Below are 14,824 nucleotides of genomic sequence, written 5' to 3' on the forward strand. Positions count from 1 at the left end.
TGTTATTAGATGTGTTCAAAAACAAATTTATGATTGACTTTCTTACAAGAAACTGCTCTGCTGCCAGATATATGACATATATATATATCCCTCATCCCTCATATGACAAATATATATATATATATATACACACCAAAAATCTGTGGAAAGCAAATAAAAAGCATGGTTCCCAAAAGTATAGATTAAAAGTAGCCTCAAAGTAGACTTTTCATTGAAAAGAAATGCATCATGGTGTAGGTAGTATTGCATATGCCACCCACTAGTCACAGGGTCCTGGAACAATCTAGGTCCCTCAAATCCTGCTTAAAGTCCCAGGGTGGAATTTTCCAGGTGCCTTCCAAAAACCTAGGATAAAAGTGAAAAGGTGGCTATCTCTAGAAACAATGGACTCATGATCAGATTTAATAATTCAGCTGCATCATTTTACTAGCTATATGACACAGGAAAAAAATTACTGAACTTCTTTGATTCTCAGATTCCTATCAGCAAAATGAAAATAGTAATACTCCTTTACAGGATCGCCTCAAGGATGGAATGTAATCATGTGGAAATCTCCACCACTGCCTTGGCCACATATCGGAGAGTCAGCTGCTGTTCCTCTTTGCTCCATATTAATCCATGTGGTCTTTTTATTGAAACTGAACTTTCAGATATGCTCTTTAGTCATGAGGCCTTCAACCAATGAAATCCATAAACAAAAACGGAGCTATTACATCGTGTGAAAAACACTAGATATTGATGGTAAATTCAGAACGACCTGACTTAATTGTAGGCTGTATGGTATTTAAGAAATTCATTTTGGAAGGTCTGGAAGTGGGGGCTTACAAAAATAACTCCCTGTTCTCCAGAGCAGCTGAAACTAAGGCACTAGAGCCCAATAGGTCTATTGATTTTAAGGTTCTGTGATTCAAATGTGAGCCCCAATTTAAGGTCTCAGGGCAGTCTCTCAGAATCTTTAGTCAAGAGGCTTCTCACATGGACAATTATATGTTTAGAAATGGTTGATTTTCCTGAGCAGTGTGGCTTGGAAAGGGATAACACTTGTAGAACTCCTGGATCCAATGTATAAATTATAAATCGTTTTGCTCACAAATTTCAAATGGGAACAGTACACATCCTAACAAAATATGACTCTAAACACTACTTAACTTTGGCTTTGAGGTTACCCCAAACCAGGATCCTGCTGGAATCATAGGGGATGATGTTAAGAAAGAATGACCCTTCCTCGTCTTTGTCTATAAGGATGAGCTACAGTTACGCAATAATCATTGCTGGTTTCTCTTGGTATTCACTGTGAAGGCATAAGAAACACATCGAGTCAGAATCCCAGATTGTGGCTAGCCATAATTTAAGGGTTTGACCTAGGTATCAAAGATGATTCTTTTAATTCTATTCTGTCCAGGGAGCAGCAACTTACAACTTCTTGATTTATTTTGTTCTTATGATATTGAATAAGGGAGTTGATGGTTTAGTTGGTTGCTGGTAATTGGTTGTTTTTGTTTGTTTCATTATGCTTTTTGGTGCTTGCTTCCACAGCCCATATACCAAACTGGAATGATACAAAGAAGATTAGCTTGGCCTCTGGGTAAGAATGACACATGTTTCATGAAGTGTTATGGTCTTTTGTTCATATCAGGGAAGAAGGAAAACATGTGCCACATGTACCATCATAGCTCAAATTTACTTCAATAAGAGGGCACTGAAGCCTTTCATTATTGCTGATTGTCTGCCCATTACTATCAACCTTCCTGGTCCTGCGTCTTAGAAACCCTCCCTGATAAGCCCAACTACCCATTTTCTCCTTTATTAGATCCTCCCTGGATAAATCAAGATGACGTATGTGGAGACAGGAAATGAGCCTCAGTGGACAAAGTGATGGACTAGAAAAGCTCCTCCAGTAGCTGCTCTTCCCCATTTCCCACAGTGAGTGCCCCACAGGAGCTCGCAGTCTTTGAACAGCTGGTTGTTCATGTCAGAATGCTCTGGATCTTCCTATCTGGTCTGAGGGATAAGAAATATTTATAAACGACCACAGCACCATAATAATAATGTCATGTGTTCCATAATAAATTGCAGTACTCAAGTGTCTCATGATCTCCTTTGATCCTCACAAATATTCTGGAGAGGAATCAGGGTGTTATTTCTATTTTATAGATGAGGAAATGGAGGCTCCAAGGAGTTATGGAACTTGGCCAAGATCAACCGGCTAAGAATTGGGAGAGTCTGAAATAGAATTAGCTCTCTCGCTCTTACCCCTGTGCCTATAAGAGTCCCATGCAGGCTAGCCAGCAATTCAACCTGATGAAAATGGACACACGGTTACAGAGAAGAGAGAAAAGACTTTTAGTGTTGGAAAGTGGAAACTTAGTCCTGTTTATTCACTGTTTCATGAATTAATATTAAGACCCCACTCTGACTCCAGGTCTGTGGGGCTCCACTAAGTTTTAGTAATAACTGCATTATAGTTATTTTTAGAGGACTCATTAATACCAGACATGTTGCAAGGTAAACTATATGCATTGTACACACACACAAAATCTTATTCTCATAATATCTGTATGAGGTAAGGATCATCACACTCATCCTACAAATAATGTAACTGGTACATAGAAACTAAGTCATTTGCATGGGGTTATACAATCTGCAAGTGACTGTCCCCACATGCTATCACCATTGCTCCTATTCACTACACCGTAACAACACTGGGTGCTAAGTGCTAAGAATGGGGTTGATTGCATGAATACCTGCCAGAGCACCCATTCATTCTAAGATGCCTGAGGCTTAATACAGAACATTGTACGTTAATAACATGCAGAGGTTAATGTATTTGCAGAGAGATGCTCTAGAAAACATTGTCCATTTCTACCTTGGAGGAGCAAGAGGAGTAGTACGTTAATTTAAGATCCATTAAAAGCATAGAAACCATGTCAGGAGGAAGAAAGGGCCCCATTGATCCCAGGCTGATGGCAGAGCCATTTCCCACTGGTTCCTCACCATGCCACCTTCTGCTCTTCTGTCTTGGGCAGCTGACATGCATCCTAGGGTGTCCTCAACATCTCAGTACCCCCAAGGGCTGGCCACATATCAAGAACAAGGAAGGAGATTTTGGTCATAAGAGTGTAAAGAACTCAGACAGTTTCCAAGAAATGTTATAGAAATACATGCCCTTATTTCAAATAGAACATATTCCTATCTCTAGCGCCATATTGGCTTAATTTGATAAATTACTCTGCTGGCCCCAAGCAGCCCTATGATTTCATTTTACGTATAAGCATTAATATTGTTATTGCAATACTGCTGGCTCTTATGTTTTGCCAAATGGTACAAGCTTGTACGTTTGTGGTTTAACTCTGTCTTCTGTTTATTTCCATTGTTGGCACAATTCAAATGGTTCCATTAGCATTCAGATATAGAAGGAAAGCAAATTAACCTCTTCTTTGTTGATAGCTACCATTGTAGCCTTGTTTCAGATATTTCTGAGAATAAAGAGCATTGATTCTTCCTGCAGAAAATGTATACCATAATTGAGATCCTGGTTAATGACAGCTGTTGGTGTGGAAAGCTGTTGTGTTCTGGGTCAGCATATGGCCAGCCTTCTGTTTAGCAGAGACCCCAGTCTAGAGACTAAAAAGCTGGTGTGGCCCAATGCTAACCATGGATGGAATGCCCTGAGAGAAGTTTTCAAAGCATGGTTTTCCTGAAAAGCATGAGAAGAAACTGTATAGGTTTATAAAGATACTAATGGAAACCGATCTTCATTTACTATTGTATAAAATATTTGGGAAATGAAATCTGAGGGTTTCCATTATACTTTTTTTTGACACAAAGCTCCTAAAAAAAGAGTAATTTAAACTAATGTAAGGTGTTAATAATAGGGTGGTATACAGGAATGCTATATTTTATGCATGATTTTTTTATAGATCTACAACTTCTCTAATGAAATAACTGGTTAAAACAAAAAGAGTTCTTTAAGGATATTCTGCCAGCATACTAAGTTCCTCATGCTTTGTTCTCAAGCTTGGAAGTAAGTTTCAGAAAATTACATGGACTGGAGAAACCATTGCCCACAATGGAAAACGGACTGGCATCAATCCCTGAGAACCTTTGAGACCTATGGCAAAAGAGCTGGGCTTCTCCGTTATATAGGAAGGCATATAGTGGTGTCTGTTGGTCCTTCTCTCCCAGGTGTGTTGCCTCCAACTTATGGCTTCAGAGACTTCCTCGCTTCAGCTTCTCTGGGGGTGTCTCTCTGGGGCTTTTCTTTTCAATGACCTTCTCTCCAATTCATTTCTTAGCTACTGTATGTGTCTTAGTCTCTGCTTTGATTTCCTAAAACTGCTGGAATGCAATTATCATAAATGGAGCAGCTTTTATAAAGGAAATTTATTAAGTTACAAGTTTACAGTTCTAAGGCCATAAAAATGTTCAAACTAAGGCAAGAGAAAGATACCTTGACACAAGAAAGGCCAGTGTCCATCACATGGGAAGGCATGTGGCTGGTGTGTGCTGGTCTTGGTTCACAGTTCACATGCCAGTGGTTTCCTCTCTAAGCATCTGTGGACTTCACTTAGCTCTTCCAGGGCAGAATGCTGGGTTCTTCCTTGCTTAGCCTCTCATGGGAAAACATATGGCAACATCTGCTGGGCTCTGTATCTCCAATCGTCTGTTTCTAGGCATCTGCTCTGTCTGTCAGCTCTCCAAGTGTCTCCTTTGGCATTCCAAGCATCTTCAAATGCCTGTGTCTCTTTTGACTCTGAAGCAACTGGATTTTCTCCAAAATGTCTCTCTTTTTAAAAGACCCCAATAAACTAATCAAGATCCACTTTAAACGGGCAAGTCATATCTCTATCAAATCAAAAAAAAGCCACAGCCACAATTGGGTATGTCACACCACTATAGAATAATCTAATCAAAAGGTCACACCCACAATTGAGTGGGTCAATCTCCATGGAAACAATCTAATCAAAGATTTCCACCCTACAGTATTGAATCAGAATTGAAGGACATGGCTTTTCTGGGATACACAACACTTTCAAACCAGCATAGTCTCTTATAAAGAACTCAGTAAGAGGATTAAGACCCTATTTGAATGAGGTGGCTCACAGCCCAGTTGAAATAACCTAATCAAAAGATCCATCTATAATAGATCTATACCCACAGGAATAGATTTTTAAAAAATCATCCTTTCTGGGGTACATACACTCTCAGACCCACCACACTGTGATTAATAGTTAAGATCACAGCTGTGCCCCTCTGGAGGGCAGTATGGTGGCTCCTCAGGAGGCTAGGAGTAGGGTTGCCATATGATCCTGCAACCCAGTTGTTGGGTATATGCCTGGAGAAACTGAGAATGGGGACATAAATGGACATTTGCACACTGGTGCAAATGGTGATTGTTCACAATTTGCAATGAATGGAGGTGACCTAAGTGTGCAAAGACTATGGAATAGAAGGGGCAACTGTGGTATATACATACATAGACAACTGAGCACCTGCAAGAGGGAATGAAGTTGTGAGACATGTAATTAGGTGAATAAAACTTAAGGGCAGTATGTTGAATGAAATGTCAGAAACAAAAAGATGAATATTATCATGTCTCACTCATATGGAGTGAGAAGTCAAGAGCATGAGTTATCAGGTGGGGGCCTATTATAAAAGGTCCTAGATTTTAAGCTCTTAGAGCAGTCACATCTATTCCGGAGTTGTAACTATTATTTCTAAATTCTGAATTCTGAGATACTACATTATTTGTGTATAACCTGGTCATTTCTTGAAACTTTGGGTATTTACATGACAACCTGAGACTCAGAGTTAGAGCAACGAAGCTACAAAAGTCAGCTGTACCCCATACAGGAACTGTTTAAAAAGGTGAAAAAGTGGTCAGACTTCAACTAAAGATATGAAAAAAGCTGATCTGGATAGGACTAAGGAAAATCAGAATACAGAGTAAAGGATTATATGGTCTATATTTTGAAACTTCAACTTCTATGTGAAACCAAAAGAAGAGATGTTTACTTGGTGCAAAAGTTATGTTTTGGATAGCGCATTATCTAATTTAACTCGTATGGTCAGTTTATTCAAACACTGTTAAGTACACAGAATACTGAATAGGTTAGTATGATGCCCAATACATCCTAGAGTAATTTGGGCAGAGAACAAAAAAGTATTTGCAAAGTTCCCTTGGAGAACTGGGGAGATAAGAGAAAATATTAAACTACCCCATCTGGGGAATTCCTGATATTCTCACAAATAATGGGGACAATTAATTCAATAGGCTGAGATTTCGATCTTGAAACTTATTCCTGTAAAGGAGAAGCTAAGCCTCCTTATAATTATGCCTTTACCCCCAGACAACCTGACCTCTCTCTCTAAGCCAACTTGGCAGGTGAACCTTCTGCCCTTTTACCTACATGGGATATCACTCCTAGGGGTGAAAATCTCCCTGGCAATATGGAACATGACTCCTGGGATGAGCTGGGACCAGCATCAATGGACTGAGAAAACCTTCTTGACCAAAAGGATAAAAAGAGAAATGAGACAAAATAAAGTTTTAGTGGCTGAGAGATTTCAAACAGAGTTGAGAGGTTGTTACCCTGGAGTTTATTCTTATGTATTATATAGATATCCTTTTTTTCCTGGAGTTTATTCTTTTTTATATAGATATCCTTTTTTAGTTTATGGTGCATTGGAGTGGCTAGAGGGAAGTACCGGAAACAGTGAACCATGTTCTTATAGCCTCTATTCTTGAATACAAAAGTGTAACTATATAGCTTTTACAATGTGACTGTGTGATTGTAAAGATCTTGTGAGTAAAAAAAATAAGGACAAAAATAAATAAATAATGGGGGTGGGTGGGTAAGGGATAAAATAGGTAGATTGAAATATTGGTGGCCAATGAGAGGGAGGGGAAGGTAGTACGAGATGTATGAGTTTTTCCTTTTTTCTTTTTATTTCTTTTTCTGGACTGGTGCAAATGTTCTAAAAATGATCATGGGGATGAATACACAACTATGCAACTACGTGATGATATTGTGAGCCATTGATTGTATACTTTGGATGGACTGTTTGTAGATGAAGATATCTCAATAAAAATATTTTTTAAAAATCACAGCTCTGGGGTGAAATCGCCTGGTTCAAATCCCATGCCCACCACTGTGATCGTGTATAAGTTATGTGACCTATGTCTCCATTCTTTCATTTGCAAACTGGAAATAATAATAGGACCTATACAGTAGGATAACATGGGTAAATTAGTAAGTTATTAAATGGCGCATGCTTAAAACACTGCAGGGAGAAGAACTCAATGAACTTTAGCTAACATTACAATTATCATGGTTTCATTTAGTTTTCGCAAGGAGCCACTTAACAGATGAGGAAACTGAGACATTAAGAAGATGAACAAGTGGAGTTGTAGCTGTTTTCCGTCTCCCCTAAGAGCTTCTTGAGAGCTAAGGCCTTCAGCTCTGGGTCCTCAGTGCCTGCCACAATCTCTCCCTGGATTGGAACAGCTACTCAGAGAACAGAATCAAACCACACCGACCTTCAGTACTCCTTCTTTTATTAACTCAGAGTACCAGCTTGATATGTAGGGTCTACTTTCATGTTAGGATTTTTTTCTCCTAAAACCCATGTGACAGGTATAAAAGAAAAGCCCAAATGATTGACAAATTAGAGACAGGTTGCTATACGGTTTTGTGCCCTGTTTTGCTATTTGAAATGAGTCCCAGGTTGCAAATCAATTAGGAAAAGGAATTTATGTAAGACATATAGAAAATTACACATTTTCTGTATATTTTCCCCGCAAAAAGTCAGTTTAAAGAGGCCAAAGAAAAGCTTAATGAAGTATTTGAATGGCTTTTTAATTAATTTATTTACGTTTCCTACCAAAGTAAGATTTGGTTTCTGGGAAATTCCTAACTAATCAATGTCCACACAACCGGAACAGCCCTGGTTCAGTGGACAAAGACTGTGATTTTCCCAAAATTTGAACAAACAGTCTACTCCCATACAATGTGGAAGTCTGCTGGACTCCTTTCTTTGGGGGATTCTAAAGGAATGTAGCCAAATAATGCAAAGTCTGTTTTTGGCAGAATATTAGCATTTCATTTACATCACAAAAGCCCACAACCAATCCTAATCCAACAAATAAACTATTCTCAGTCCTAAGAAGACCAGGAAAGAAAAAGTTTTGACTGAGTCAGTGCCCAGGCAGCATTTCCAGGAAAAGCTGCAAAGATTAAATGCTTTCAACCCTTTGAAACCAAGCCTCCTCCCAGATTTTATCTCCTTGGCTACATTTTCAGAATCACCATGTATGTAACTTGCTTTAAATGACCTTGAGTTTGATTACCATTAGGAGTTTAGAGAGTGGGATAAATTAAGATTTTTTTAAATGAGAATATATTTACTTTCCTTCATGGAATATGGTCTCTGGAGCTCTTAGGGTACTCACATCTTTCCAGTTCAAGGAACATGAGCTCATAATTCCACTAGGTACATGCATACACACACACACGTGCGTGCACACACACACATGTATTGGTGCTCAGATTGGCCACAGCAGGGAAACTGCACAGCCTGAAGACGAACGTTGGATGTAGAACATTTTCTAGATGGGAAATGTCTCTACTAGTGATTTATACAAAAATAAGGAAGGCAAAAGAACACAAATCTAGGAATTCTGTTGTCACCAGTAATTTTTCACTCCACTGCTTTGCCATTCTGGTGTAGGCAGAAACTGTCCCTTGATGTCAAAGACTGTCAATGGCACCAAGTTAAAATGAAGACTCATCCAAGCAGCAGTTTACTCTCTTTCTACTACATACATACTTATGTATGGTTCGTTTCCCTTCATGGGCCAGAGTGCCAAACTCAATTTCTCCAGCTCTTCTCCATCAGATCACAAGCTCTCCTTTGTCTCCTTCTCGGCCCACTAAGCTCAGACAAAGAAATTATTCTCAAATTACTCCAATGATAAAATCTTTTTTCTGGTGAAGTCTCTCACATTTGTTTTCAGTTTGTTTGCAAGTGTTGTCTTCAGTAACCTATCCCTGTATTTCTTTCTTGGGAAGAAGAGAACATTTGTTCTGCTCCTTTTATCTCATATTCAATGACCACCTCCTCTTGCCTGACCTCTTTGTATCTTTTTTTCTGTGATTCTTCCTAAATTATGTATTTTGAATGATAAAATCATATGTACATATATGGGCCCTAAGGACCCATCAGAGTTATAAAACAACTACAACAACAAGCAAACAAGCAAACAAAAAAACCACATGTCTACTTTATCTTTGAACTCCCTCTTGAGCTTCCTGGATATCTTCTGAATTTTGAAATACCCACCAAGGCAGCTGACCAGATAGCAAGTCAGACCCCTAGTTCATTATGCTTGACCCAATAAAAAATAAAGCCCAACTGCCCTAAACCCACCCCTACATAAATACAAACTCTGCTCAAATGAGTAGAAGTCAAGCTAACTTCTTAAGCATACCAAACATCATTCGCCATCCCTAGAAGCATGAAGCAGCTTCCGTTTTTGCAAATGGTCTGGCTTCCTTGCTCCAGAAAACTTCTGGTGTCCTGAATAAAATGCTGTAATCTGCGAACTCGACTGTAATTTGTCTTTTGACACAAACAAGGGGAATTTAATAGAAGAAACTGATTACTCAGTGATAGAAGAGTTGAGAAGCCAAACAGAGATCAGTGAGGCAATCCTGAAATTAGCAACACATAAAACTACTGCCACCCTAGAGTGGACACGGGATTAGCAGGGTGCAGGAGCCAGTCAAGCTGGAACCAAAGCAGCCTGTCCAGCAGGATCTGGAGACATGGGGGAAACAGAGCTACTGCTGAAAGACCAGCCAAGACAGAGAGAGGGAGAGATACCCTGGCCCCTCTCTCTCCCATTTCAACTCCCATTGGCCTCTCTTTGGCTCAACTCAGCTGGAAGCCTGGGAAATGCAGTCTACCGAGTTGACATGAGTCATAAATCAGCCTCCTTATCATTCACAGGGAAGGGCCATGAAGGAACTTGAGAGCAAAGAAGCCAAAAGCTGACTGGCAGAGTCCCTAAAGCAATAGCCTACCTAGTCCATATAAATGGCAATGCCTCCAATCCTCCTCCACAATATGATGATTCCTAACATTTAACAAAAGTCATAAACGGATCTCGGGCTGTAAACCAAACACTTAGAAGAGGCCCCTCCAACTCTGACAGTCTATGTTTATTCATTTCTAAGCAGTGAAAAAGTAGCCCTGTGCTAATCAAATATTCCTTCAAAATATTTTTTTGAGAATCAATGAACCGCAGTGCTAGGTTATGTGGAAAGTAGAGATGACAAGGCTCTTAAAATATCATTGGGATAGGCGAAGAAGTGAAGGAAGAGGAGTCGGTTAGGGGGTGACACGTCGGGACAAGGACCGCAGGGCAGGAGCGGTCTACACCTACCACGAGGAAGAAGGAAGACACAGCGCCTCGGGCCGCGGGACCCAGCACCTCCGACCGGGCGGGATGCCATGCGGGCATCTCCCTGCAGCCCTGCCCCAACCCTGCTGGCACCCCGGGTGGCCACCTGTACGAGCGGGAGACCATCCTAGGGTACATTCTGCACCCATAGAAGCGATCTCCTGGGAGGTGAAGGCCTGAGAGGAGCAGCGCAGCACCCTGCGGGAGCAGCCGGCGGAGCTGCAGGGAGCCGGGCGTCCCGGGGAAGGAGCTGCTCGCGAGCCGGGCCTCAGCCCCTTGGCACGCGAGGCCTCCTGGGCAGCGGCCCACAGGATGCCCAGCCTGGGCCCGGAGACAAAGCCAAGGACAAGGCGCTGCCCAGCTTCTGGAGCCGGTTGCTGAGGCCCGAGGCTGAGGCCCCCAGGCGGGAGAAGCCGCTGGCCCCCCTGCCCCGCCCGGCCCCCCGACTGGGAGCCGCTGCGTAGGGCGCACCCGCTGCCCAGCTGCTTCCCGCCCCTCCACGGCTCTGTGGACCGCGTGGGATGGTCACTCGCTCTGAGCGCTCCGTGGGCGCTGTGCCGCCGATCTCACAAATCCGGTATTTGTGCCCCCAGAGACTTTTAGAACTTTCCCGGGCCCCCAGAGCCCTCGCACCCCACGCCTGTGCTCCTAGTCCACCGGAAACCCGCACCCGCGCCACGGACATCCACGAGCTCTTGCACCCGCACCACGGACACCCACCTGTGCAGTGGTCCCGAGGAATCCAAGCCAGGGCCCTGGGAGAGGTATAGGGAAGGCAGGTCTCAAGGCAGTGGCAGAAGCCAGGTTTACCCAGAGGCTGGTCTGCTCCAGGGACCCCCAGACCCAGTCCTGTCCTGACACTTTGGATCCATCCCCAGTTCCCCACCCTCCAGATCTTTCTACCCCAGCAATCCCCCACTTCATCCTTTTACACCCAGAGCACTTCACTGCATCCCTTCCCCTCAAAACCCCCAATCCGCTTCCTAAGACTTCAACCACCTGAGTCCTTCAAGCTTTTTCTCAGCTACCTTAAGGTCCCCCATCTTGTTCATCAGTGGAACCCCCCAACTAAAATAAGAGCTTCAAGGATGAAAAAAAGAGTCATTGGGAAGATTAGATAGTCCAAGTAAATCACTAGTGGAGAATGGTGGTTCCTGGGGCAGCAAGAGGCAGTAGGTGTATGGGATTCTCGTTGTTTCTCCTTTTTCTCTTCTTTCTTTGAGGAAGAAATGGAAATATTCTCGTATAGATTGTGTGGTGAATGCATAACTGTGTGATTATATCAGGAGCCATTGATTGTACGCTTCGGATGAATTGGATGGTGTGTGAATAAAACAGTTTAAAAAAATAAACAGAAGGATGCACGTGCTGAAGAAGATGTGGGAAGAGTGACGAACCCTAGTCACTGTTGGTAGGGAAGCAGACTGGGGCAGCCCCTCTGGAGGGCAGTGTGGTGGCTCCACTGGAGGCCAGGTATGGGGCTCCCATGTGATCCTGCAGCCCTGTCATTAGGTATCTACTCGGAGGAACTGAAAGCAGGCACATGAATGGACATTTGCACAGCAAATGTTTATGGCAGCATTATTCACGACTTGCAATGGATGGAGATGGCCGAAGGTACATTGAGGAATGAACAGAAGGGTGAACTGTGATGCATACACATGGTGGAATAATGAGCGGCTGCAGGAAGGAATGAAGTCATGAGCCATGCGACCAGGTGAATGAACTTTGAGGACATTATGTTGAGTGAGATAAGCCAGAAACAATCGGACAAATATTGTATGGTCTCAATAATACAAACTAAGCATAAAGAGCAAACTCTGAAAATTGAATTTGAGAGTAAAGGTTATGAGAAGACAGAAAGTTGGCAGAGACTGGGCAATTGGTGATTAAAGAGTACAAAAGGTTCGATTAGGCTCATTGTAAAGTTCCTAGGTTGTAAACTCTAACAGCAGTCACATCTATTCCTGAGTTTTCAGTTTATTTAAACAATATAATTACATGGGGCCTAGAATAGGGAATGAGATCTTGTTATTCTTAACAGATTAATGTAATGCCCCAATACATTCAGGAGTATTTGGGGCAGAAAATAAAGAAGTATTTGCAAAGTCCCCTTGAGAGACCTGGGGAAAATGTGAAATTATTAAACTTCCCCACCTGGGGAATTCCTGATATCCTCACAAGCATCAAGGACTCCCAATTTAATAAGCCTAGCCCTTGATCTTGAGGTTTGCCCTCATGAAATTTATTCATGCAAAGGAAGAAGTTAAGCCCGCTTATAATTATGCCTGGGTCAAGAGAACCTCTTTTGTTGCTTAGATGTGGCCTCTCTCTCTCTAAGCCAACTCTGCAGATAACCTCACTACCTTCCCACCACGTGGGACTTGATTCCCAAGGATGGAAGTCTCTCTGGAAAGGTGGGACATGATTCCCAGTGATGACCCTGGCCCTGGCATCATGGGATTGAGAATGCTTTCTTGACAAGCAGGGGAAAATAAATGAAACAAAGTTTCAGTGGCTAAGAGATTTCACATTGAGTTGAGAGGTTATTCTGAAGGTTACTCTTAGCAAACTTCAGCCAGATATTGAAAAATTGCCGCAATATGCCAAACACCAACCAACAGTATTTCTAAAACCTGTGAAGAATGCCTTGGGCTCTATCTAAGACTCCATAAAAGTTTTTCTTAGTAAGTCTATTTTTCAGAAACTGAAGACCTCCAGATTGTTCCTATGCCAGATAAGCCCTGAAACCCAGAGGTAACAGTCTCTCCAAGAGCATCAATCAGCTTCGTTCCTCTACCCCATAAGGTCAACACCCCTTTCCAGCATGAAGAAGTTAAAATGGCTATTACCCAGACAGCCCTGAAGATTGAGAGAATGACCAAATGAGAGGGAGGAGGTGTAACTGAGAAATCAGGATTTAACAAAATGATTATGACCACTGACTCATTATGTAGCTATTTCTTTTTAGCTTCTGGTATATTGGAGTGGCTAGAAGAATGTATTTGAGTCATTGAACTGTAATCCAGAAGCCTTGATCCTTCATAATGATTGTGTAACTATATAACCTTTATCATGTGACCATGTTATTATAAAAACCTTGTGACTGGCACTCCCTTTATCCAGTGTGTGGGTAGATGAGTAATAAAATAAAGACAAAAAATAGAAATAGGTGTGATATTTTTGGGGTTTTACTTTTATTTCTTTTTGGGGGAAGTGTTTATTTTTTATTTTTATTTCTTTTTTTTGGAGTAATGCAAATGTTTCAAAATTGATTGTGGTGATGAATGCACAACTCTGATGATACTGTGAGTCATTGACTGTATACTTTGGATGGGTTATGTCGTGTGAATATATCTCAATAAAACTGCATTGAAGGATTTTTTTTTAAAGGCAGTAGGTGAGAAAAGACAAGTGAACAGAACATACCATCAGTAGGCAAGCCTCAAGAGGATGCCTTGGGAGAAGTCAGCCTTCTGTCCATCCTGGAGGGAGGTGGGATTTGGCATGGCATAGAGAAGCAGTTAAGGAAGAGCTGTGTGGGGTCAAGATTCAGAGGCAGAAGCACATACATAATTTATCATCAGGAGCAAAAAGGAATGTGAAAAGGATTGGGAGTTTTTCTCAGAATGGAAGGAAGAACTGATTGTTCCTCTCAAGTCAAATGCTTTCCCACGATTCTTACAGCAGGAAAATGATGACGTAGCTTCAGGTGAGGTATCATTTGCTAGTATAGCAAGCATCCCATAATGTTTTTAAGTAGAATAGCCATTGTAAGGAATATATGGTATGTAACTGCAGTAGTTCCAATTGTGCTTCATTTGGAAGCATTTAGTACTTTTTAAATTTAGACTCACCATTTTATCGTTCGCTGATACTGGTTGATGACAATTTAGAAAATCTTGCCTACGGAAATTCATTTCATCTGCTTTTGCTTTATTTTTTTTCCCTCTTCTTTTAAAAGGAACCTCCTTTCGGATATTAACATGGCTACAGCACCTAGGGTTGTACTAGGCTCTTGGCTATATTGTTAGTATGACAACCATGTAAGTGCAATGTTATTAGACGAGCATAACTGGATCAACCTCCTATAGAAAACAGCCTTTTTCAGTTGTGAATATTTTGTGTTACTTCTTTCTTCACACATTTACTTTATCCCTACGATTCAACTCACAGTCATTCAACAGTGTTTGCCGAGCAGATACTGCCAAACCTGATGGACGCCATTCAACATTTATTCTATTTGACAGTTATATAGCATTTGACACTGTTCACCATTTTTTTCTCAAGACACCTCTTCTTGGCTTCTTCAACATCATACCCTCATGATTTATTTCCCACTTTCTAGTTATTCATTCT

General features: G+C 41.5%; 1 long non-coding RNA gene and 1 other non-coding gene across 2 annotated transcripts in view; both read left to right on the top strand.

Moving 5' to 3' along the window:
* The window catches only part of LOC143665371 (uncharacterized), a 35,255-nt gene extending 33,181 nt beyond the window's left edge, over positions 1 to 2,074 (top strand). Inside the window, exons 2-3 of the long non-coding RNA XR_013166919.1 lie at positions 1,537 to 1,585; positions 1,811 to 2,074. This is a non-coding gene — a long non-coding RNA (uncharacterized LOC143665371). The remainder of the gene's footprint in view (positions 1 to 1,536; positions 1,586 to 1,810) is intronic.
* Positions 1,521 to 1,625, top strand: LOC143665829 (U6 spliceosomal RNA). Its single transcript, XR_013167229.1, has one exon. It is a non-coding gene; the product is annotated as a U6 spliceosomal RNA (small nuclear RNA).
* Positions 2,075 to 14,824: the final 12,750 nt, after the last annotated feature.

This window comes from Tamandua tetradactyla, chromosome 21, assembly GCF_023851605.1.
Source record: "Tamandua tetradactyla isolate mTamTet1 chromosome 21, mTamTet1.pri, whole genome shotgun sequence".
NCBI lineage: Eukaryota > Metazoa > Chordata > Mammalia > Pilosa > Myrmecophagidae > Tamandua > Tamandua tetradactyla.